The 23668-nt window shown below is 48.7% G+C and overlaps 1 long non-coding RNA gene across 1 annotated transcript; it reads left to right on the top strand.

The window, feature by feature from the left end:
* Positions 1-13379: 13379 nt before the first annotated feature.
* Positions 13380-20728, top strand: LOC310919799. Its single transcript, XR_014591867.1, has 4 exons — positions 13380-15060; positions 15791-15887; positions 18746-18960; positions 20465-20728. It is a non-coding gene; the product is annotated as an uncharacterized lncRNA (long non-coding RNA).
* Positions 20729-23668: the final 2940 nt, after the last annotated feature.

Raw genomic sequence — 23668 nt, 5'->3', positions numbered from 1 at the left:
CTTTCTCACCTTCTCCACAAGGCCGTGTTGGCATGGGGAGGCAGTCTGGTGGCATTTGGTGATCCTGCTGAACATTGGGTGGCACCTCAATTCGTGCTGGAGTGCTCCTGGATGGACAGTGGGGCCAGGATGGGCAAGGATAGGCAGGGACTGGGGTTGTGGTCATGCAGAGAAAGTGCTGAAAGGTCCCCAGGGAGTTTGGCAAACCCTCCCTGGGGTCCCTGCAGTTGCAGTGACACCCCTGTGTTGAGCTGTGATGTTCCAGATTTGGGGTGTTTCAGGATCAGTGGGGATTATAAATTGGAACTGGCAGATAAGGATGGATGGATGGATGGATGGATGGATGGATGGATGGATGGATGGAGGGATGGATGGAAGGATGGAGGGAGGGAGGGATGGATGGAGGGATGGAGGGAGGGATGGATGGATGGATGGATGGATGGATGGATGGAAGGATGGATGGATGGATGGATGGATGGATGGATGGATGGATGGATGGATGGATGGAGGGAGGGAGGGATGGATGGAGGGATGGATGGAGGGATGGATGGATGGATGGATGGATGGATGGATGGATGGAGGGATGGATGGATGGATGGATGGAAGGATGGATGGATGGATGGATGGATGGATGGATGGATGGATGGATGGAAGGATGGAGGGAGGGAGGGATGGATGGAGGGATGGATGGAGGGATGGAGGGAGGGATGGATGGAGGGATGGATGGATGGATGGATGGAAGGATGGATGGATGGATGGATGGATGGATGGATGGATGGATGGAGGGAGGGATGGATGGAGGGATGGATGGATGGAAGCAGGGATGGAGGGAAGGATGGAGGGATGGATGGATGGATGGATGGATGGATGGATGGATGGAGGGATGGATGGGTGGATGGATGATGGATGGATGGATGGATGGATGGATGATGGATGGATGGAGGGATGGATGGATGGATGGATGGATGGATGGATGGATGGATGGATATCAGAGTCCACAGCCCATGCAGAAAGGAGCCTGGCTCTAGCCACCTGTCTGCTCTGTGCCCCAGTTTAACCCCCTCACCCACCACAGGGACCCTCCCCTAAGGCCAGACAATGCCGGAGGCTCCATAATGGGCCATGAACGGGGCTGGATGAGCAGACAAATGGCAGAGAATTAGTGGAGGGGGGGAAAGTAGTGGCACCAAAAAGCAGCAGCGAGGTGCCCCGCCCCCCCCAGCCCTGTCACCAGGAGACCTGATCCGGCCCTGGGGAATGTGCGGCTGTTTGTGCAGGGGATTAGCCCCAGGGACCGCCCCCCCCTCAGTTTGAGTTGAGTCCCATCCCAGCCCAGCCTGGAGGCAGCACCCAGGACACTCCTGCTGGTGACCATCAGAGTGAACACCATGAGACATTACCTTGTTCCAGAGTACCCAGAGGAGGGAGAGGAACACTCTCATCCCTCTGGAAGAGAACCAGGGACCATGACATGGACGGTGGCCAAGCTGCTCTGTCACTGGCCATAGCTCAGTTTCCCCACATTTTCTCTCATCCAAAGACCAGTCAGGAGCAGAGCCACGTCTCCATCTCTGTCACCCTCAGAGCCAGAGGGAGCCACATATCTCCATGAGCATCAGAGCTGCTTCTTCAAGGCAAACCCTGGGCTGCAGGGAAGAGGCCGGGACACTTGGAACATCCATCCCTGGGCAGTTCCCAGAGCGGGGGGAGGCAGCGGGGCTGGGAGTCATGCAGGTCCAGGCAGCAGCGGCTGTTCCCAGTGCCGGCATTCCCCACAGCTGCTTCCTGCTGCCCTATCTCACGGGTGCATCTGCGGAGCCAGGAGCAGCCGCCACCAGCAGTGCTTCCTGCACTTCTCATCACCTCCCCCCAAGGCTGGACGGAGCCCACCCCTTCCCCTCCCCACCCCTGACACAGCAGCAGCCCCTCTGAGTCCCGTCTGAATCCTGAGGGGTCTTTCCCTTTGGGGCACCCCCAGTGTTTTGGGGGAACTGGAGCATCACACCCCCATGTTACCCCAAGGGGCCTAAGACTGACCAGCTCATGCCATGTGAGCACCCCATAGCCCAGGCCCTGCTGGGGGGGTCCTGGTGGCTGTTCCCACAGGGTGGGTGCTGAGGTGCTGTGCTGCTCCTGGAGGTACACTCACAATTTGGTGCTCAGCCCACCCCTTGCTCTCCTCCACCTTTGATTCCTCCCTTCCCAAATTGCATCCATCCAAATCGCATCCCAGCAAAAGGAGGAGGAGGAGGATGGGGCTGGGGGTGCAAAGGCCACAGGTGTGAACAACCCTGCCTGCCCCCGTGGCTGCCGCAGGTATGGAGACACCGGGCTGACTCAGAGGAGCCCGGGCCCCGCTGCCAGAGTGACAGCAAAGCAACTCCTGCCTCCCACAGTATCCTCCCAGGGCTGGAGTGCAGCAGCAGGGGGGCAGTGGGCCCCCAAACCTGGCACCGTCCTTGCCACAGCCTCCCCCCAAACGTGGGATGCTGCATCATCCAAAGAGGGGAAACAGACATGAGGAGGAGGAGCCCAGCCTGTGTTACATGGGGGTCCCAGGAAGAGTTTTGCTGCTCCCTGCAGCCCCTGCCCCCAATCCCTCCCTTTCTCAGCACCCCAAATTCCTCCCCCAGGTCCTGCTGTGCTGCAGGATGTGGCTTTGCCAGGCTGCCTTGTTACACTCAGAGACCGTTACAACTTGTCACAGCCCCCACCCTGCATTGCCCAGCCCTAAATCACATCAACCCCACCAACCCTCCTCCAGAAAACCTGACACACCATCCCACCAACCCTTAAACCTCCCAGATCCTCTCCAAAACCCAACACAAGCCCCTGGCCAAGCCATCCATCCCCACTGCCCCCAGAAAGCCACATTGTACGGCATCACACAGAACAGCCCCTCCATGGAAAAACATGGTGGGGAGTGGGGGGAGAGGTGTTTTATCTCAGCCCCCATCTGCCCCTAATAAGGCAGGTTTATTTTTAGTGGAGGTGAAAGCCGGAGCGACCAGCTCAAGAGCTTTTTCCACTCACATCTGCATTTGTACAATTTGGGTTTCCTGTCGTGGTTTCGGCGCTTTTCAAACCTGCCCAAATTGTTATTTTCTTTGCTCGGCAAAGAGCGCCACAGATCCCTCCCTCTGTATCCTCAGTATAAATATCTTGCCAGCATCCCCTCCCAAACCTTCCCTCTCTCACCTCCCCATTCATCTGGTCCCCAACACGCTGATATCTGGGAGTGGGATCCAAGCCTCCGCATGGGGCTGGGATGCTGGTGAAGGTTCACACTGGACCAAATAATTCCCATCCTGGATTGTGCCTTTCCAGCCCCAGTGTGGGATGAGAAGCCACTCTTCAGACCCTGAGTAGGGAAACTGAGGCAGGGACAGTGTCAGTGCTGTAGTTTGATGATGGGGACCCCCAGCTTGTTCACCCCCACCGGTGTTTGGGTTGTGTGGCCATTCTGGGTTTAAGCAGGGCTGGGAAGCAAAGGTGGGGGGTGAGGGTTGTGCCCTCCCTCTGCTGGGAGCCCACCCCATGGGGATCGGCCCGACTCATCCCAGGTGTGTCAGGGAATGGGGTAGGTCAGGCTTGGCACAGGTGCTGGGGGAGTACACCTGGGTGTCCCCCCCAACTTCCTCTGACACACAGTTTCCATCCACCCGGGTGCTGTACTTGGGGTAGTGGCAGGGTGAGGAGGAGCTCTTGTCTCATCTCCTCAAGCCACATCCCTGCAGGAAAGGGGGGACAGGGGGGTGTCCCCTCAGTGCTCCTCCAAACCCCCTGGAGCTGTGGCCGCACAATCCAAGGACTCCTGGGGAGTGGCTAAACTGGGAATCCCCATTCCCAAACCCCTGCGCTGACACTGTCCCTGTCTCAGTTTCCCCACTCAGGGTCTTAAAAGCAGCTTCTACCCTCTTGTTGGGAATGAAAGCCAAAATCCAAGCCTGGAATGATGTGGTCCATCCCCAATATGCACTGGTTTCTCCATCCTTTGGCCCCTCTCCTTATCCCATCCCCTGACTCCAGCAACTGGGGACAGGGGTGCGGGGTCCTGGGGGAACAACTCACCAAGCTTTACATCTGGGCACACCCATCCCAGCCATGAAACCCCAGTGCAGTTGCCCTGCCCAGCACCGTTCCTTAGGATGACCAGGATGATGGAATGCAAGGCTGAAGGCAGGGGTGTATTGTCCCCTGTCCCCAGCTCCCTCTACAGAGCCAGCTGTGGCACCAGCTGTGGGGCCAGGTGCCGGAAGCTGACCTGTGCTCGCTTTCTCACTGCTTTTAGTTAATTTTTTCACTCTTGTTCACCCAGGGAACTTCACTTTCTACAAAAATGTTCCAGCCTGTGTCTGCACTGTGGGCCTGGGGTGAAGTCCCATGCTGGGCTCGGCCCCTGTGGCACAGGGACGTGGTGGTACCCTCTGTGCCCCCATCCATGGAGCTGGGGGAACTCCATCCAGCAGGGATGTGGGAGCTGGAGTTCACAGTGGCCTGTAGCACCTGTGGATGCACATATAGGTATGTATGGAGGACGTACGGCCCCGTGCGTGTATGTGGGTGTGTGTGGGTGACCTGTGTGTCCTTGAGCCTACGCTCTTCCCTTCTGTACCCGTGTGCCGCCCCCGCCTGGAGGGGCCTGTGCTGTGTTTGTGTGCGCATTCGGTACCGTAAATACGGCTCGTGCCGTAAGTACCGTATAGACGTGCCGAGGGGGGAGACGGTGCGGCTCAGCACCGCCACCCCGTGGGGAAACGCGGCACTACAGCCCGCCCGACGGCGCCCACGGACACACGGACACGGACACACGGACACGGCGTATAGAGACATACAGACATGGCGCCCATGGACATACGGACACGGTGTACACGGACATACGGACACAGCGGACACGGACACACAGACACGGCGTACACAGATATACAGACACAGCGTACGCGGACATACAGACATGGCATACATGGACATACGGACACAGTGCCCATGGACATATGGACACGGCGTACACGGACATACGGACTTGGCATATATGGACATCCAGACATGGCGCCCATGGACATACGGACACGGCGTACACAGACACACAGACACGGCGCACACGGACATACGGACAAGACATACATGGACACGCTGACACGGCACCCACGGACATAGAGACATGGCGCCCATGGACACACAGACACGGCGTACACGGACACACGGACACGGCGTACACAGACATATGGACATGCCCCCCACGGACACAGCTCTGCTCCTCCCCCAGTACTGCAGCCCTACACAAGTGCCCCCACAGTAACCATCAACCTCAGGAGCCTCATGGACTGCCCAGCCCCAATATCCTCCCCTGGGGCAAAGCACAAACCCACCTCCCCAAACAGCACCCATGGGTGTGTCCCCCCCACCCCAGCAACCCACCAGAACCCTTACCAGCCACAACCATGGGACCAGCCAGGACAGGGTGGGGGGCACAGAGTTTTAATCACAGGGAGCGATGGGTGACGTGGGCACTGTGGGGTGGCAGGAGAGCCCAGGGCACAGCAGGCAGAGCCTCAGGAGGTGATGAGGCAGGTGACCCCAGGGCCCTTCAGGCCACAAGAGGCCCCGGGCTGCTTGTACAGGTACTGCTGGTGGCAGACCTCAGCATAGTAGAAGTCCCCGACCATCTCGATGACAGTTGTGATGTCCCCGTGCCACTCTGCTCCCAGTTCCTAGGACAGTCCCATGGTGGGGGAAGCCTGGAGGGCCCCCCCACCCCACTGCCCCACACATGACACACCTAGGGCAGGGTCTTGTCCCATACTCCAAAGCTGGGGAAGGTGCCTGGTGTCACAGTGTCCCCAGAAGGGCTCCTGGTGTCACCACGTGCTCACAGTGTCTCCTTGTGGGAGATCCAGTGTCTGCAGGGGGGGGTCACAATGTTCTCAGGGACAGTCCTGGTGTCCCCAGGAAGTTGTAGTTTCTCATGGTGGGAGAAGTTCGAGTCTCCCCAGGGCGTGTCTCAGTGGTCCAGGGGGCACAGTGTTCACAAGGTATGGCCCAGTATCCCCAAGGGCGCTCCTGGTGTCTTCATCAGGGACCAGGTGACCCAAGAGGGGGACCAGGTGATCCAAGAGGGGTCCTGGCATCTCCAAGGGGTGTCTTAGAGTCCCCAGCGACCTCTTGGTGTCACCAGCAGGGATCCCAGTGCCCACAGGGGTGGTTACAGGGTGGCTCCCAGTGTCCCCATCACCTGCTGGTGCATGTCCCTGCTCCAGAGGACAGCTCCCTGCTGCTCAGAGCCCAGTGTGTACAGCTCAGGGCAGTACTGAGCGCCCACGTCCTGCTCCTGCCCCATCCCACATGGGCAACACTCAGGAGGATGGTCGTGGGGCACCATAACAGGGTCCCACAAGGCCTTCCCCAGGCCCCACTGGGCTCTCCTTGGGCCCCATTGGCCACTGCCTTCACTCCTGGTGGGGAAACTGAGGCACAGGGGGCAAGGTGAGGGGGTCCTGTTAAAGGGGTGAGTGAGGTAAGTCACTCCAAGACCTTCCCAGGCTCCAGCACCAAAGTGGGGAGATGCTGAGGGCCTCCTGTTACAGCCTGTTTGCAGTTAGACCCCCCAAACTCCTTGTGCCCCACATGTTGCCCACCACATCCAACACCAAGTGATGAGAATCCCAAGAACCTCCTGCTGGAGTCCATTTGAGGTTAAGTCCCCCTGATTCTTCCACTGCCCAGCCCCAGGGGCTCATCCCTACCCTGAGTGGGGTCACAGTTCTCCCAAAAGACTTTGAGAAGCTCCTCATTTTCTGGGGGTCAAGGACCGTCCTCACCACCTTGGTGTGCTTGGTCAGCCCTGCAGCCAGAGCCAGCTCTGCTTCAGCCTCTCAACCCTGCCCCACAACCTCCCCCTGTCCTGGAATGGCACGGCTGGAGGAAAAGATTGGGATGTGGAGGGGATGCAGCACTGTCCACAATCCCTGGGACCCCCTTCCCCAAGTGCCCAGCAGGGGAGGAATCCACAAGCCTGTCCCACACTGGGACAAATCCCTGAAAAGTTTCTCATTTTTATAGGTATTGGTAAAGAATAGGAATTTATCTCTAAAATAATTTGGAAAGAAACCTTCTCTATATCCACTCTATTGTATACAGGAATGTAGCAAACTCTGACTAGAAATGGGCAATAGTTTTGACAATAATGCCATAACATTTTTATCTAGGAATGGAACAATCCTGTGCCTGAAACCATAAGAACAGATCCTGGGGCTGAAGGAACTAGAAAGGGCTCTCTGGCAACTTCTGCCTCCATTCTCTGCCTGCCCCCAAAGTGTGTCACAGCCCCAGAAGGGACATTTGTCATCCAGACTGCCAAAATAAAGACTGCAAAATCCTACCTCTGCCTTGTGTTTAATGTGTTTTTACTTCATATTTATGTCACCACAAAAAACAAGGAAAGAGTAAATGTGATTGGTTTCCCACTCTTGAAATGTGAAGGTATTTTACAGGCTGGTGTATTTGTGTTCTCTTTTTCCACTCCAGGCTTGGCTTTCCCCCTCCTTTTTTTGACGTCTGCTGCATTGGGTGTCCCGAGGAGGGCTGGGGTCCTCATTTTGTTAGATGCAGGTTCCTCAGGGGTCTTAGGAGTTGGTGCTAATTCTACTTTTTCTGAAGGTCCATTAAAGTGTGCTACTTTCTCCACTGAAAAGCTTTCCCTCAATGCCATCAATGCATATATGTGTTTTAATCATGTAGCCTGATGTAATAAGAATTTTTGCCTTCCAAGGCAATACCTGTAGTCGATTTCTATTTGGTTTGTGTCTGAGAAGTGGGATTTGTGCTGGAAGGGAGGAAAGGATGGACTAAATTTGCTCTGGATATGTGTGATGAAGGACTAAGTTGCAAGGAAGGGGAGTATTTATAACCTGTCTCCATATTTCCCTGTAATTTTGGGTGTTTGGATTTAGCCTGGGATTGTCAGCTAAGACATAAATTAAGGGAAGAAATTCCTCCTCTGTTATTGTCTGTGTTTAAACTGGGGGAATCCCTCTTCACCTGGGATTTTAATAAATAGTGGTACTTTTATTACTTTATTACTTAAATGGCACTTTTATTCATATTACATTATTTAGTGGCATACAGTGTTTTGTTTTATTTTTTGGTATTATTTATTGTGTGTAATTTGGTTTTTGAGTGAAGGGAACTTTATGGATGGGTTTGTTTATATTTGAGGTAGAATTAATTTAAGTAGCTTTTTTTTTTTCCCAATAGGTTCCTAATATGTGTTATTGGGGTTTTGTTTTTGTTTATTGTATGCAGAGATCAGATTTGGCTGGGGCCAGCCTGGCTGGTGGAGGGATTGTTAGATGCAGGTTTTGAATTTTTTTAATTTTTTTTTTCTGTTTAGTAGTTTTAAGGTGATTTTTAATAATCTATTGTGTAGTTTTATTTTGTTTGTAGATGGTGTGTGATAAGGGATATGGTTTATTTATTCCATGTTAGGTTTCTTAGTTTACATGTTGATTAGGTTGTTTTTGAACTGAGTTTTGTTATTGAAATTTTTTTTTTTTTTTGGTGGGGGATTATATTTTGAAAGGCCATGTTTTCTAAGGTTTACAATGGTGTAATTTGCTGTGGTGTGAGGTATAGGGGAGGATTTTATTTATTTAGTGGTGGCTTTTATCGTGATCAGTATGTAGTGTTTGTTTTGGTGGGTTTGAGGTAGTGGGATGTAGTTAATTTTTTGGGGTTTCCTAATATTTGTAATTGGATTATTGTTTATTATGTTATAGGGGTTTATTCATTTGGCTTCTTTGATTGCAGCTTATGCTTTATACTTATGGATAATTTGAGATATATTGTTTATAGTTAAATTGATCTTTTGGTTATGTGTGTATTAAGAGGTGGTATTCTCGTTTTGATGGTTTGGGTTTATTTAGTTTGGATTTTTTTTTTTTAATTTTTTTTTTGGTGTTGTTAATTTAAATTTATTTGTGACCTTTATTTTTGGTAGTTTGATTTGTTTGTTCTTGTCATGGTCTAGGGTAAACTTTGGAGGAAACTTTTGAATGGGGTTTTTTTGGAAAGTAAACCTGAATGGTATCTCTTTTTTTAAAGTGATTTGAGAAAGAACTTCTTTGGACAAAAGTGGAAAAAACTATTTGTTCAACAAAGAAAGCGCTCACAAGCATAAGGAATGAATAACATGAAATAAGAAGGTTGCTTAGTGTTTTGGGATAGTTATAATGGGATTGTTTCATTTTTAATTAGGTGGTTTTAGGTTTTACTGCAGTTAAAAGTTGTGACGTTTTTGTTATGTTAGTAATGGAAAATAAGTTTTGATTTTGGATGTAGTGATGGGATTAGTGTATGTGGTGTATTAGTGTTGACTAAGGATTTAAAATTCTATGGTTTTGACGTGTTAGGTTAATTAATTTATATAGTTCAAAAGACATGGGTTTTCTGCTTCTTATTTAGTTAGAGGCAGGTCTTTAAGTTAGGGGGTCCTGAGTATATATTTTGGAGGTTTTCGAGGGGAATGGAGATGGAGTTATTTTTATTATATTTGGTAGTTTGACTATGAGTAATAAGAGTTGGCTTTTTTTTTTTTTTTTTTTTTTTTTTTTTTTTTTTTTTTTTTTTTTTTTGTGGACTTTTGTTTGTGTTTTCTTTTTTGAAATTCATGTATTTGTGTGGTTAGGTTAATGGTGTTTCTGGTGCAACACTAACCATCCATTATTGCTTGTGTGTTTTAGGTGTAGATCCTCTCACCCACCAGCCAACAGACCTGCTGAGATCATGTTTGTTTTTCTTTCTGCTGCCTGACTAAGAGACAACAGCCTGGGGACAGCAGGAAATTGCAGGAGGGTGAGGTGGCCTTCTTTGGAGCCTGATGGGGATTCTCATCCCCAAACATCCCGGAGATAAGTGGAGGGCTGTGAGCCACAGAGGGGATGAAAGGGGGTGCCAGGACAGCAGCCATGGGGAGAGATTTTTGGGTCAGGTTTGGAGACAGGGATGTCCAAGATGTGACCCCTTAGGGTGTGTAAAGGGTAAGTCTCATTTTTGATCACAGTGCTGAGGTGTGCAGGGCAGAGCAGTCCCAGGACGTGTCGTGTCACTGTGTCTTTTGGGTGTCTCGTCTCTTTCATGTCTTTTCCCTTTGCCCTACAAGACGCCTATCAAAACCCCTGGCATCAACCTCAGCATTTCTGATCTCTACGTTCCTCAGCCAGGTGCCTTTGACTCAGGAGCTCAGACATGTATGGGAATCACTTCTCTCTTCACAAGCATCCAGCTGATGCCTTTCCAGGTCTTGTTGTGAGCTGTATCCACAGCTGTGCACCACCATGATCCATTCTGATGGATTAGGTCTTGTAAGAATGTAAAGCTAGGGAGATGATTCTGACCTTAGGATTCTCGGGCATCCATCTTTGTGTTTCTTGGGATAAGTGATCCTGTTGGCATCTGCTTCCTGCAGGGTTCTCTGAGCCTGGTCAGCTCACCTCTGGTCTTACCTTGGTCCTCAGGGTCATTCTTCTTGCCAAGAGATTTCTGTCCCTGTTATGTCCCTTTGTTTGTCCTGTCCTGTGTCACAGCTGTTGGCATGTATTTCTCCTGCAGTCCCAGCTGTAAGTGCTGCCCCTGACCTGAGCCCTTGCTGTGTCCCGGCACTAAACCCAGCAGGTGGGTCCTGCTTTTCCAGCCCTTTAATCCCAGGGGCAATCCCAGATTCCCCAAGGCACAGCCTGGACTCTCTCCCTGGGAGTTTGTCCTGGGTTGCAGTGTAGGATGTACACAGAGTATTTATTCCATCCCCATCCCCATGAGCTGTTGGAACCAGGTGGGGCAGTGTTTTCCCAGGCCCCTCCTTTGGGCTCTTCTGCTCATGGCCCATCAATGCCTTGCCCAGGACTCACAGGGAACTCCCTCCAGGAGCTCTCTCTGTTTAATGGGCCATCAAGGAGCCACTGCACGACTCCTCATCCCATTGGGAGATGCTCCCAATGCCCAGGGGGAGGAGCCAAGCATTCCCACCTGGAGAGAATCTGGGATTTGGGACAGGACAAGCAGCCCTGAGCCACTGGATTCCCAGAGGAGCAGAGCTCCCAGACCTTTCTGTGGGATCACTGCTTCAGGAAGAGCCCCTCACCTGGACTGCTCCCCCCACCCTGCTCAGGGTGTGTTCTGACTCTGGCAGTGCTCCTTTGTGTTATTGTATTTATTTTATTTTATTTTTACCTTTTTCCCTTTCTTCTTATTAAATTATATCTCTGACTTGGAGCCTCTCATTCGTTTTGCTTTCAAACCACAACAGAGCTGCACTTCAATCTGCCTGAACCAGGGACGTCCTGTTTGACACTCCATTCCTGCTGTTTTTCCTCTTGCAGGTATTTGGCCCAAAAGGACAGAGCCAGTAGGAAGTGGAGCCACTGGAAGGCCTTATCCCAGTCCAAGGTTCCCACTTTTCTCTCTCCTGGATAATTGCTTGACCATAACTGGACAGAGACTGTCCATTTGATTTCCTGCCTTTTCCAATAAATTGTTGCTTTCAGCTGGATTGTGTTCCTGGTGCCATCCTTCTCCTCTTCCGTGGATTTGTCAATAGAATTCCTGACTTTTGCCGAGTTGAATTTTGTTATTCCAGCAATTTGTGGCTCTTTTGTTCCATTCAAACTTCCCAACTCTGCTGAGAGTCTCAGATGTCAAATACAAGTAAGATTGGAGTTTCTTAGGATTGTTACTCCCACGAAACACAAATAATTCTTGGATAGGAGTAACTAGACCTGCTGAAAAACTTGCTAAGTGTTTGATTGCCGTGATTCATCTCTTTGTAAAGTTCAATTTAGTGCATTTTTAATTAGAGCTGGTTTTATTTAATTTTGTATTTTTATTTTATGTATTTTTTCCTTTTTTAAAAACTTTTTTATTTCTGTATTTTTTATGCTCTTTTATTTTATTGTGGTTTTTCATGTTATTTTATTTTTTGTTTTGTAGTTTTTAAAAGACTTTATTTTTTCTTCTATTTTTTAATTTTCATTTTAATTTTTTATTTTTAATTTTCTATTCAGTTTTATTTCTTTATTTTTATTTCATTTTTCACTTTATTTTAATCAATTTTAAATTTTATTTTCTTTTTATATTTCAATTTATTTCTTATTTTCTATATTTTTGGTTTGTTTTATTTTTTCATGTTTTCTTTGTCCCTTTTTTTCCCCACGCTCTTTCTCCTTAAACCTCCTTGTTTATTAACAAAGAAATCCAAAACAAAGCAAACAAAACAACCAAAACAAAACCCCCACAAACACCACCCCCAGAGAGAACACAGGGAGAGAAAATATGTCCAATATTATTTTAATAAAAATTAAATCTCTACCCCTTAGAAAACCAGGTGAATTTAATTCCAATTAATTGTGGTTCTGATGTGTTAGGTTAATGAATTAGTATAGTTTAAAATATCGTTAAAAATATAAAAAAACCACGAATTAAAAAAATAAAAATAGATACAAAATTAGAAAAATATAAGTAACAAAAATAAAATAAATATAAGTAATAAAAATAAAAAAAAATGCAAAAATAGAAAAATATAAGTAACAAAAATAAATATAAGTAATATAAATATAAGTAAAAAATAAAAAAATAAATACAAAATTAGAAAATAGAAGAAACAAAAATGAAATAAGTATAAGTAATTTAAATATAAGTAATAAAAATAAAAAATAAATACAAAAATTAGAAAAACATAAGTAACAAAAATAGAAACATAAAATAAAAAAATGAATATCAATAATATAAATACAATATATATTATGATGTGTTATATATACTATAATATATACAATAGACATAGCTATGAATATAAAAGCTAAATTTAAAAGCTAAATTTAAAAATATTTAAATATAGACTAAAATAAAGGTTTTTTTTTTTTTTTTTTTTTTTTTAATTTTAACTTGATTATGGCAGAGTTCTTGTAGTTGTTGGGTCTTTTGGGTCATTTATTTTAGAGGATTTTTGGCCATTTCCCTCTTTGCCTCCGCAGTGCTGCCGCCTTGCGGACACAGAGCGGTACTGCAGCTGTGCCCGGCAGGAGGAGGCGGCCGCTCTCTGCACTCCCTGCTCTCTGCTCCCTCTGCTCTCTCTGCTCTCTCTGCTCTCTCTGCTCTCTGCTCTCTCTGCTCCCTCTGCTCTCTCTGCTCTCTCTGCTCTCTCTGCTCCCTGCTCCCTCTGCTCTCCCTGCTCCCTGCTCTCTCTGCTCTCTCTGCTCTCTGCTCTCTCTGCTCCCTCTGCTCCCTCTGCTCTCTCTGCTCTCTCTGCTCCCTGCTCCCTCTGCTCCCTCTGCTCTCTCTGCTCTCTCTGCTCTCTCTGCTCTCTGCTCCCTCTGCTCTCTCTGCTCTCTCTGCTCTCTGCTCCCTCTGCTCTCTCTGCTCTCTGCTCCCTCTGCTCTCCCTGCTCTCTCTGCTCTCTCTGCTCTCTCTGCTCTCCCTGCTCTCCCTGCTCTCCCTGCTCTCTCTTCTCTCTCTGCTCTCTGCTCTCTGCTCCCTCTGCTCTCCCTGCTCTCTCTGCTCTCTCTGCTCTCCCTGCTCTCTCTGCTCTCTCTGCTCTCTGCTCTCTGCTCTCTCTGCTCTCTCTGCTCTCTCTGCTCTCTCTGCTCTCCCTGCTCTCCCTGCTCTCTCTGCTCTCTCTGCTCTCTGCTCCCTCTGCTCTCCCTGCTCCCTGCTCTCTCTGCTCTCTCTGCTCCCTCTGCTCTCTCTGCTCTCTCTGCTCCCTCTGCTCTCTCTGCTCTCTCTGCTCTCTCTGCTCTCCCTGCTCTCTCTGCTCTCTCTGCTCTCTGCTCTCTGCTCTCTCTGCTCTCTCTGCTCTCTCTGCTCTCTCTGCTCTCTCTGCTCTCCCTGCTCTCCCTGCTCTCTGCTCTCTGCTCTCTCTGCCAGGGGAGGTGACAGGTGCAGAGCAGGGGGACACGGTTTGTCTCGCTGTGTTATGTTGTGGTGATGCTGCATCACAGGAGAAAAGAGCTCGAGGCCAGCAGCATGGTGGGAGATGGGAGCCGAGGAAAGGTGGGGCTAAGGATGGAGTTAAATGGGCTGGATGTTAGGCCAAGGAAGAGATATTTGTCATCCAGACTGAAGATCTGTAAAATCCTAGCTCTGCCCTGTGTTTATTGTGGTTTTACCTCATGTTTATGTCATCACAAAAAGCAAGGGAAGAGTGTGACTGGTTCCCACTCTTGCAATATGAAGGTGTAAGAGCCTGGATGAGAGAGATGGGACTCCAGACGGCTCTTTAAAGGTGCTGTTTATTTCACAGATTGAAGTCACAGCAGTCCTGGGTCATGGGTGAGAGAGCCAAGCCTAGAGCTGTCAGCATCAGCTTATACCTGAAGCCACTTCAGCTCCGGTTACAATGCATTATATCAATATACTTTTTTTTACTGAGCATCTTAATACATGAAATCCAATCAGCATCATACACAATACCTTTACATTTACCTATCACAACTACTATTATTACAATATTATGGTTAGTACTATCCAATCATATCGAGTTAGTATGTTGTATTTTAAGCTTAAAGTTGTTTTTCTGTTTTCTTCCAGTGGAAAATTCTTAGACCTTTTTTTCTACTTGGTAAAAACATGTTTTTGTTTGGCTGGGTTTTTCTCTTTACTTGGTAAAAGCATGTTTTTGTTTCTAGATGACTTATCCTTCACTCTCAACCATAAACGTTTTCTTCCAACTCATCTTAACCTTTGCTCAATAACAACTAACTCAGCAATCCCTAACTTAAATATTTTTTTATTCTTCTCTATCAAAACTTGCTTTCATTTCTATTCCACTTTCAAGTTCCACTTTCAGAGAGCCTTCTGCTAAGCATTCATATCTGTAAAACTCTACCTGTAACCTTTCATCGTTCCCAACATGAAGGTTTTTTACAGGCTCATGTATTACCTTGTCTTTTACTGCTTCAAGCTTGGCGTTTCAAACTCTGGTTTTTTGATATCTGCCGCATCGGGTGTCACAAGGAGGGCTGGGTTCCTCAGCAGGGGTTTTAGGAGTTGGTGCAGATTCTGCTTTTTCTGAAGGTGTGTCAAAGTGGCTATTTTTTCACCTATGCCCACCAAGGCATTCATGCATTTTAATCATGTAGCCAGATGTACTAAGGTTTTTACTTTCTAATCCAACACCCGTAGCAGATTTCTGTTTGGATCGTGTCTGTGAGAGGTGGGAGTTGTGCTGGAGAGGTGCTGTTGGGGAGAAAAGATGGAGTAAATCCTGAGTTACAGGGAAGAGGCCTATTTATGAACTCTATTAATATTTTCCTGTAATTCTGGGCGTTAGGATTTGGTCTGGGCCTGTCAGGATGAGTCAAACAACTGAACTGAGCCCCTGAACCCGGGTGTTTTTGGGAGGCTGCACCATTGGGGAAGCCAAAGCCTTTGAGGACCACAGGGGAGGGTAACAACTGGACCTTTGTGAGCACCTCACACAGAGGGGTCACCAGTTGTGACGTGGTGCAGACCCACACAGAGGACAGCAGGCAGCTGTCAGACATGGAAAGCTTCTTTATTTTTCTGACTTTTTACAGAATTGGACCAAAGGATTGGCCCAAGGAGGTTTCAACCTCATGGCCCCATTGGTCACTCTGACCCTCAGTCAAGTTCCCCTCTCAGAGAAGAACTATACAAAACACAAGAGAATTTCTAAAAGTGCATATAGTTGACATGAAGCAGTGTGAGAATCAGGCTGCAAAGATTCAAACACTTGAAAGCAAGAAAATGCAGGGCAACATACCTTTTTTTTTTCCCTCTCCAGGTCTCTGGTAAGTGTCAGACAAGAAGTGAACCAAAACTCCTCTCGAGGCCCCGGCGGAGAGAGACAAGCAGAAGATCCAGATGCCGGGAGAGTTTCGGTGAGTCTTGTTGGGTGCCATCCCTTGGTCAGCTCCAGAGGTGCTCCCGGAGCAGGTTTGAGCCGTGCCACATCCACCCCTGGCCAGCTGTGGGCGTTTTCCCCTCGCCAGCCCCGGCGTTGAGAGCTGCTGGTGGCAGAGGAGGCACCAGACCTGGCACTGATGGTCTGAGACTCCTGGTCTGGGAAAAGAGAAACAAGAGAAGGAAGGATGAGAACCTGATGAACCTGGGAGGTGAAGAGATTGATTGTAGGAGCATCTGTGGAGGGCAGGGAGAAGGAACTCTGCAGACCTGAGATATTCTAGGAACACGTGGGTTTATTGCAAGAGTTGTGGGTAAAAAGGGCTTTGCCTTCAGCCACCAGCCTGGGCTGGAGGGAACCCCAAAGAGAGAGAGAGAGAGAGAGAGAGAGGGAGGGAGGGTATGAGGTAAGGGAGGTAAAAGAGCTAAGAGGGGTAAGAGGGAAAAAGAGTGCAGGGGTCAGAGTGGTAAGAGAGCAAGGACCTTACTACAATCCATTCTATCTCCTTTTGTGTTGAATATTCTAATTTACAGTGACCAATGGCACGAGATACAAAGCCTACAGACTTTGCCTGCAGCCCATGAGAACTGCTCTATCACCATATCATCCTGTATTCTAAACTCTAAAGAGACTTTTCTTATCTACTTTTTCTTTGTTACCTTGGCAGGGTGGAGAGGGGCTGCACCCTTGGGTCCTTTTGTTTTCCTGTCCTTTAACCCATCTCCAGCTCATCCCCGTCTTCCTGCCTGCCATGATCACATCTCAGAGCTGCCCTTCATTTCTATTTCGCTCACGGGTTTTACATCTCCAGTATTTCTTACCAAGCAATAAAAAACCTATATCCTATATTCTTACCACAACATTATTAATCATACAGCACACATCTTGTGAAAAGCCAATTTTATAATATACATTTATAACATTGCTGATGACACCTGTATAGATGCATCTTGTGTTGCTTTCTTGTTCTGTGTGTTCCCCTTCCCACTTCCTTTCACTCTGTCTTGTTCTTCTTTTTCTTGTAAGGGAGGAAACCTCAATATTTATTTAATAAATGTTACTCAATCCCTCTCCCTGTTCTGTCCTGCTTTTTGTCTCCCTCCCTCACTCCTCACATCTTTATCTTTCCTTCTTCATTCCTCTTTTCCTTTTGTCCTGCACCGTGACTCTTTCTTTGTCCCTCTCGCCATCCTTTTGCCCGTTCCTGTCTGCACCTGTGGCCCAGCCCTTGGCACTCATTGTACCCATCTCTCTGTGAGCCTCTGCAGGATCATCTTTGGACAGCAGGGATGGGGAACTCTGCTGACCTGGGATATCCTAGAATATGTGGTTTTATTGCAAGGGTCGTGGGTAGAAAGGGCTTTGCCTTCAGCCACCAGCCTGGGCTGGAGGGAACCCCAAAGAGAGAACGAGAGAGAGCAAGAGGGTGAGAGCTGAGAGAGGAGGGAGCGAGAGAGCAAGGGCAGGGTCAGAGTGCAGGGGGAGAGAGCAGGGAAAAGAGAGCGAAGTCCTTGTTCCAATCCATTCTATCTCCTTTTGTGATGAATATTCTAATTTACAGTGACCAACCAATACAAGACACAAAATCCTATAGAATCTCCATACAGCCTATAAGAACTACTACATTACCATGTTTTATATTTTAAACTCTAAAAACTGCTCTTTAGACTTTTCTGTTTTGCTGCATTGACCTTTGGATCCCTTAGCCAGCAGAAAGGTCTTGTTCAATCCAAAGGGATTCTCCTCCAGCTGCCCAGGCTGTTGTTTTCAGGTTATAGAGTGACTAAGATTTGGTATCCTACAACTCAAATTAAGCTTCCATTTCTATTTCGATTACAGGTTTCATATTTTCAGAATATTTTGCTAAGTAATCGTATTTATAAGGTTTCCCTGATAAATCTTCCCCAACAAGCCTCTGTCCTTCTGGCCACACCTGTCCATCTCCATCCCTGTGCCACACCTCGCCCTCTTCCCCCCACGGGCCCCTGCCATGCTCGTTTCCCCTCCGGTCCCTTGTTTCCCTCTTAGTGGCTCTGTGTCTCTGTCCTTGCCGTGTGTCTGGCGCTCTGTCTTTTTCTCCGTCCTTCTCCACGCCTCACTCCCGTTCCTTTTTTATTCTCTGTGGCTCTGTGGTGCTCCTCGTGCCACTTTCCCACAGGATCCTTGTGTCCCATTTGCTATTCCTGTTCTTTTTAAATCCCTCTCTGCCCTGCTGGCCATCCCATTTTTTTTTTAAAGTTTCATCTTGCACCCTGATCTTCATTTTTTCCGTGTCCTCTCTGCTGCCAATCCGTCTTTATGCCTCTTGCCTGTGACTGTAGGGCTGGGGAGGGACTGCAACCCTTCTGGGGGCTGTCCCCCTTTCTTGTCACAGCAGAGTCCCTTTTGGAGGGGACGTACACTAGGAAATGGCAGGGAAAAAGCACTGTGCTGCTGTCCAGGGCAGTTTGACTCACTCTGTGCCTTCTTTGGGGGTGAGGAAAAAAGGCTGAGGGGGAGGAGGTGGAGACTCAGGGGCTCTGATGTAATTTGGGGCACCATTTGGGTGCCCCAGTGGAGGAGCAGGTGAGCGAGGAATGAGGAGGGGTCATGCTGGGTGCCTTCCCCCAGAGGATCCCAAAGCTGCCAGGAAATTCACAGGCACGGGTGGTTGTAGAATACTAAAACCTGACAATTTTTTTTTTTTTAATAGATATTGTCAAAAATAGGAGCTTATCTCCAAATTCTTTCAAAAAGAAACCCTCTCTCTATCCACTCTATTTATACAGGAATGTAGGAAACTCTGACCAGAGACGGGTAATAGTTTTGAAAATAACACCTATTGTTTTCATGTAGGAATGAACCAATCAAGTGCTTTGGAACCATAAGAACAGATGCTGGGGCTGAAGGGACTAAAAAGGACTCCGTGGCAAATTTTGCCTCCGTTCTCCGCCTGCCCCCAAAGCACATCCCCGTGGACACAGAGCGGTACCGCTGCCCCCCGAGTCAACACCGGTTTTATTTCCACTTGTGAAATCGCACAATTCCTCTGACATCAGCTGTTCTAGGAGGTAAAGGTGTAGGTCTGGGCATCCCTTGAGTCCTCTCGTCAACTTACTCTGAAACATTCAGGTGCCAGTTATTTTAGCTCTCAAACAGAGGTACCTTCTCCTTACAGGTGGTGTAGTTTGTGGCCTAGTTTGGATTCTACTTCCTAAAATTTCTGGTGTTTCAGGGTTTACCACAGAGACAATCTGCCAGGATGGAGCTCTTTGTGAATCACGGCAATCCCGGGTGTATATTTTGAACTCTTTCTGAATGTCAGGTTTGAAGTATTTCTTACCTCAGGAAAACAGCAGTTTTTGTATCTACGTATCAGGTGTGCAATTTTTGGATTTCTTGAATTGTGCATGTCATAGAATTCCTTCCTGATGGCAGCTGCCAGGAACTGTGGCTCTTCTCAGTCATGGAGTTCAGGGGCTGTGTCCAAAGCCACCTACAGACATCGGAACGGAAAACTTTATTTACTGTGTAAAAGAATCATTCTTTGACGCATCAGCCAAGGGTCTAAATGTGCCATTCTGCCTTTCAAAAATCCCGACATGACATGAGTTTTCTCAGATTAAAGCCTCTGCAGAGTCAGGTCTGCCCAGCCCCTGAGGGTCACGCGCCTCCCACGGGCCGGTCTCGCCAGGATGTCTCGCTGACTTTTCCATTGTGTGGAAGAAAGATCCCATTTGGAGTCAGAAGCCTCGTGTGTCCTGTGGGGTTCCCCTCCTAAAATTGCAAATTTTGCAGGATTTCTTATAGTAGAAGTTTTCTGGGAACTATGGCTCTGGCTGGATTTGGGCTCCTGTGACCATCAGGTGAAGTGACCTTGAGACCTTGGGTGTGTGGATTTCCTTACCGTTGAAAAGAGGCATCATTTGCATCTGGGAGCCACAGTCTGAAAACAGGTGTCACCTCTTAAATTTGCAAATATCACAGGAGTTCTTTCTAAATGAATGGTGCTGAGAACACGAGCTCTGGCCAGCTCTGGACTTAGCGTCACCTCTTCTAAATTGCTCTTTAGACACTAGGTTGGAAAGTGTTCCTAGATATGCCAAATAGCCCTTGTTTACAGCCAGGAGCTCAGATCTGACCGTGGGATGACATGTCTCAAAATTCAGAACATCAGAGGATTTCTCCCAGGTGAAGCCCGCTAGGGACAGCTTTCTCGCTGGTCTTAGGTATTTGGAAGCCTACTCCAAACCCCCTAGAAATCCAATCAGAAATCCTTCCTGCCTGTGGAATCCAGCCACTTTTCCACTCAGGTGCTCTTGTAGAAAACCGGGAATATCAAAATTGCAAATGTCAGACAATTTGTCCCAGCCTAGGACTGGCAGATGGCAGAGCGGGACACCGTTGTTGTTGAGACAGCCATGACACTCCCAGTGCTTCTTTAAAACTTCAGAAGGCTTCAAGCATCAGCACTTTGTTATCTAGAAGTCTTTCATACCTTTTCTATGTAGCCTCCCATGGGCAGATCCACACAGCTCTGACTCTTTCTCTCTTTCTTCTCTCTTTCTTCTGCAGTTCCAGCTCACTCCTTCCCATCCCTAGCTGGGCCACCTCACCCCGTGTTGTGGTTTGAAAGCAAAACGAGTGAGAGGCTCCAAGTCAGAGATATAATTTAATAAGAAGAAAGGTAAAAAGGTAAAAATAAAATAAAATAAATGCAGTAACACAAACAGTAACAGGAGCTCTCTCTGTTTAATGGGCCATCAAGGAGCCACTGCACGACTCCTCATCCCATTGGGAGATGCTCCCAATGCCCAGGGGGAGGAGCCAAGCATTCCCACCTGGAGAGAATCTGGGATTTGGGACAGGACAAGCAGCCCTGAGCCACTGGATTCCCAGAGGAGCAGAGCTCCCAGACCTTTCTGTGGGATCACTGCTTCAGGAAGAGCCCCTCACCTGGACTGCTCCCCCCACCCTGCTCAGGGTGTGTTCTGACTCTGGCAGTGCTCCTTTGTGTTATTGCATTGATTTTATTTTATTTTTACCTTTTTACCTTTCTTCTTATTAAATTATATTTCTGACTTGGAGCCTCTCACTCGTTTTGCTTTCAAACCACGACATCATGTTACTGGAGTATCTTCCACAGAGTTATCTCAAGTCCTCACTTATATTCCACCTATCTTGGCTTATGTTGTATGTGCCGATATTTGTGCGTCTGTTGGCTTTTATTGTGTGTGCCTACATTGTGTCTGACAACACTGTGTGTTGTATGTGACTATGCTGTATCAGACTATCTTGTGCCACTTATGTTTGAGCTGCCCTGCCCTGGCACACAGTCACAGTTAGGTAGAACATATTTTTAAATTTAGAGTAAAAAAACCCCAGCTGGGATTTGTATTGTTCTGTATTTGCATTTGCTGCTGTATTTCAGTGTATTGCTTTGTACTTTTATCAGTGTGCCTATGGATTGTATCTGTACTTGCATTTGTATATGTTGTTTCCATGTATTTTGCTGAAATGTAAATAAAAACATTCTTTCAATAAAAGTTGAATCAACCTAACAAAGATACCCCCCTGCCCCTTTCTTTCCCCCCTTTGGCTCCTGTCATTACTTGGTGTCATTGAGTCATTTTTTTCTCATCTGTTTCTTACTTTCCTTCACTCTATTTCTCTACTTAAAGGTAAGTCTATTTATTTTCCTCTCTATACCTTCATGTTATTTCCTTTTCTCTCTAACTCTGCTTCTTTATCTCTTAACTCTTTATTTTTCTCTCTAACGCTGTTTCTCTCTAACGCTGTTTCTCTTTTGCTTTCCCTCTCTGTCTTTTGCTTTCAGTGTATCTGTTTCTCTCCATCATCTCTCTTCTTCTCTCACTCTGTTTCTTTTTCTCTCTTTCCCTCTCACTCTGTTTCTTTCTCTCTCTCTTTCTAACTTTATTTATTTCTAACTTTGGTGCAGTGGTAGGAATTTGCATGCAGCCAGGGACTAAATTATGTAAATAAAATAAAAGGTTTTTTAATTATTTATTCCCTGGCCACATGCAAACTCCTACCACTGCACCAGGCTTATTATTTTTATTAATTTTCTTTATATATACTATATATGGTGTATCCACTATATATAGTGTGTATATCTACTATATTGATCCCCCTAATTAGTACTCCAGGTATGAGTACCTAATAATATTTAATTGCTTAATCACTACCCGCCTACTCCCCTCTGGAGTACTAATGACTAAATTGGCCAATTGGCTAAGTATGCAAATGAGCTATTTAATTATGCAAAATAGCTAATTAGGAAATTATGCAAATTTTCCAGTGCACACACTGGATCTAATTGGTCAGTCCTGTAACCCCACCCCCAGCACCGCCCCTAACCCTGATTGGCCCTTCCCCAACCCCGCCCCCAACCTTAGCACCGCCCCCAACCCCAATTGGGGCTTAGGGCTGCATTTAGGGTTAGGGCTTGGGGTTGGGGTTAGGTGGAACACATTCTGGGTGTTTTCCCATGTCTCTAGCAGCCAGAAACCAGTTTCTGCTGCCTCTCTGCTTCTTTTCCATGGCAGACATAACAGCAGCTGTAAAGCTCTCTTTAGCCGAGAAAAGCAACTCTGCACACAGAGCTTGGGGCCTCTCAGGGGGGGCTCTGTAACTTTGCTTGCAGCAGCACCTTGGTGTGTTTTCTGTGTTCTCCAAGTGAAAATAAGCCTGTCCGGAGCCCGTGGTAGCTCCAGCTGCTTTGGAACACATTCTGCCACACTTGCTGTTTCCCCATCTCTGCAGCAGCCAGAAGCTGCCCAGTTCTTTCCCAGCCGAGGGAAGGCTGTGGGCTCCAGCTGCGGGTTTTGCTCTCCAGCTGCCGCGTGCAGAATCCTCTTGAAGGCTGTAGCTCCAACTGGAACCTCCCGGGGGGACCAACCACCACCTCCACCATCCTTTAGGATGCACCTGCTGCCCGCCCGCTCCTGCCGCCCCTTGTGGTGTCCGGCGGGTCCCTGCCGGGGGGGCTGGGGGGGGTTACCGGTGCCTCTCTCCGCTCCGCCCGCCGCTCCCAGCAGCCCGCCGGGCCCGGGGGAGGAGCGGGCACGGGCGGCGGCGGCGGCGGCGGGTGAGTGAGTGAGTGAGTGCCCGTGGGGACAGCCCCGGGACAGCGGGGACAGCCCTGGGACAGCGGGGACAGCCCCGGGACAGCCCCGGGACAGCGGGGACAGCCCCGGGACAGCGGGGACAGCCCCGGGACAGCCCCGGGACAGCGGGGACAGCCCTGGGACAGCGGGGACAGCCCCGGGACAGCCCCGGGACAGCGGCCACCGCGCCCGCACCTGCCCCGGAGCATCCCCGGCCGGGCTGGGGGAGCGGGGAAGGGAATTTGGGGGTGTCCCGGCCGGGCTGCGGGAGCGGGGAAGGGAATTTGGGGATGTCCCGGCCGGGATGATGCGCGCACCGAGAGCTCCGGGAGGAGGGATGGAGGGACAGGGAGGGACAGGGAGGGTCTCGCCCCCCGTGGGGACAACGCCGGGGGTCCCTCCTGCCCGCCCGGTACCCCGAAATAACCCCCAATGCTCTGAGGCGGGGTGTGAACCCCCCAAAATCAGCGCTGCGCCGGAAAACGGGGAAGTGCGGCCGCGCTGTCCCCGGGCCGGCTCCCCGGAGCCTTTCCCGGGGCTTGGGGCGGGCACCGGCAGCTCCTGCCCGGCCCATCCATCATCCCGCTGAAAGCCCCTTGACGTCAAGCCCGTCCCGGGCACGCCGGTCCCAGCGCCGGGAAAAGCGGGGTGG

Source organism: Zosterops lateralis, assembly GCF_965231275.1.
Source record: "Zosterops lateralis genome assembly, chromosome: 28".
In the NCBI taxonomy this organism is placed as follows: domain Eukaryota; kingdom Metazoa; phylum Chordata; class Aves; order Passeriformes; family Zosteropidae; genus Zosterops; species Zosterops lateralis.
The sequence above is the reverse complement of the archived record's forward strand: the minus strand, read 5'-3'. Positions and strand labels throughout refer to the sequence as shown.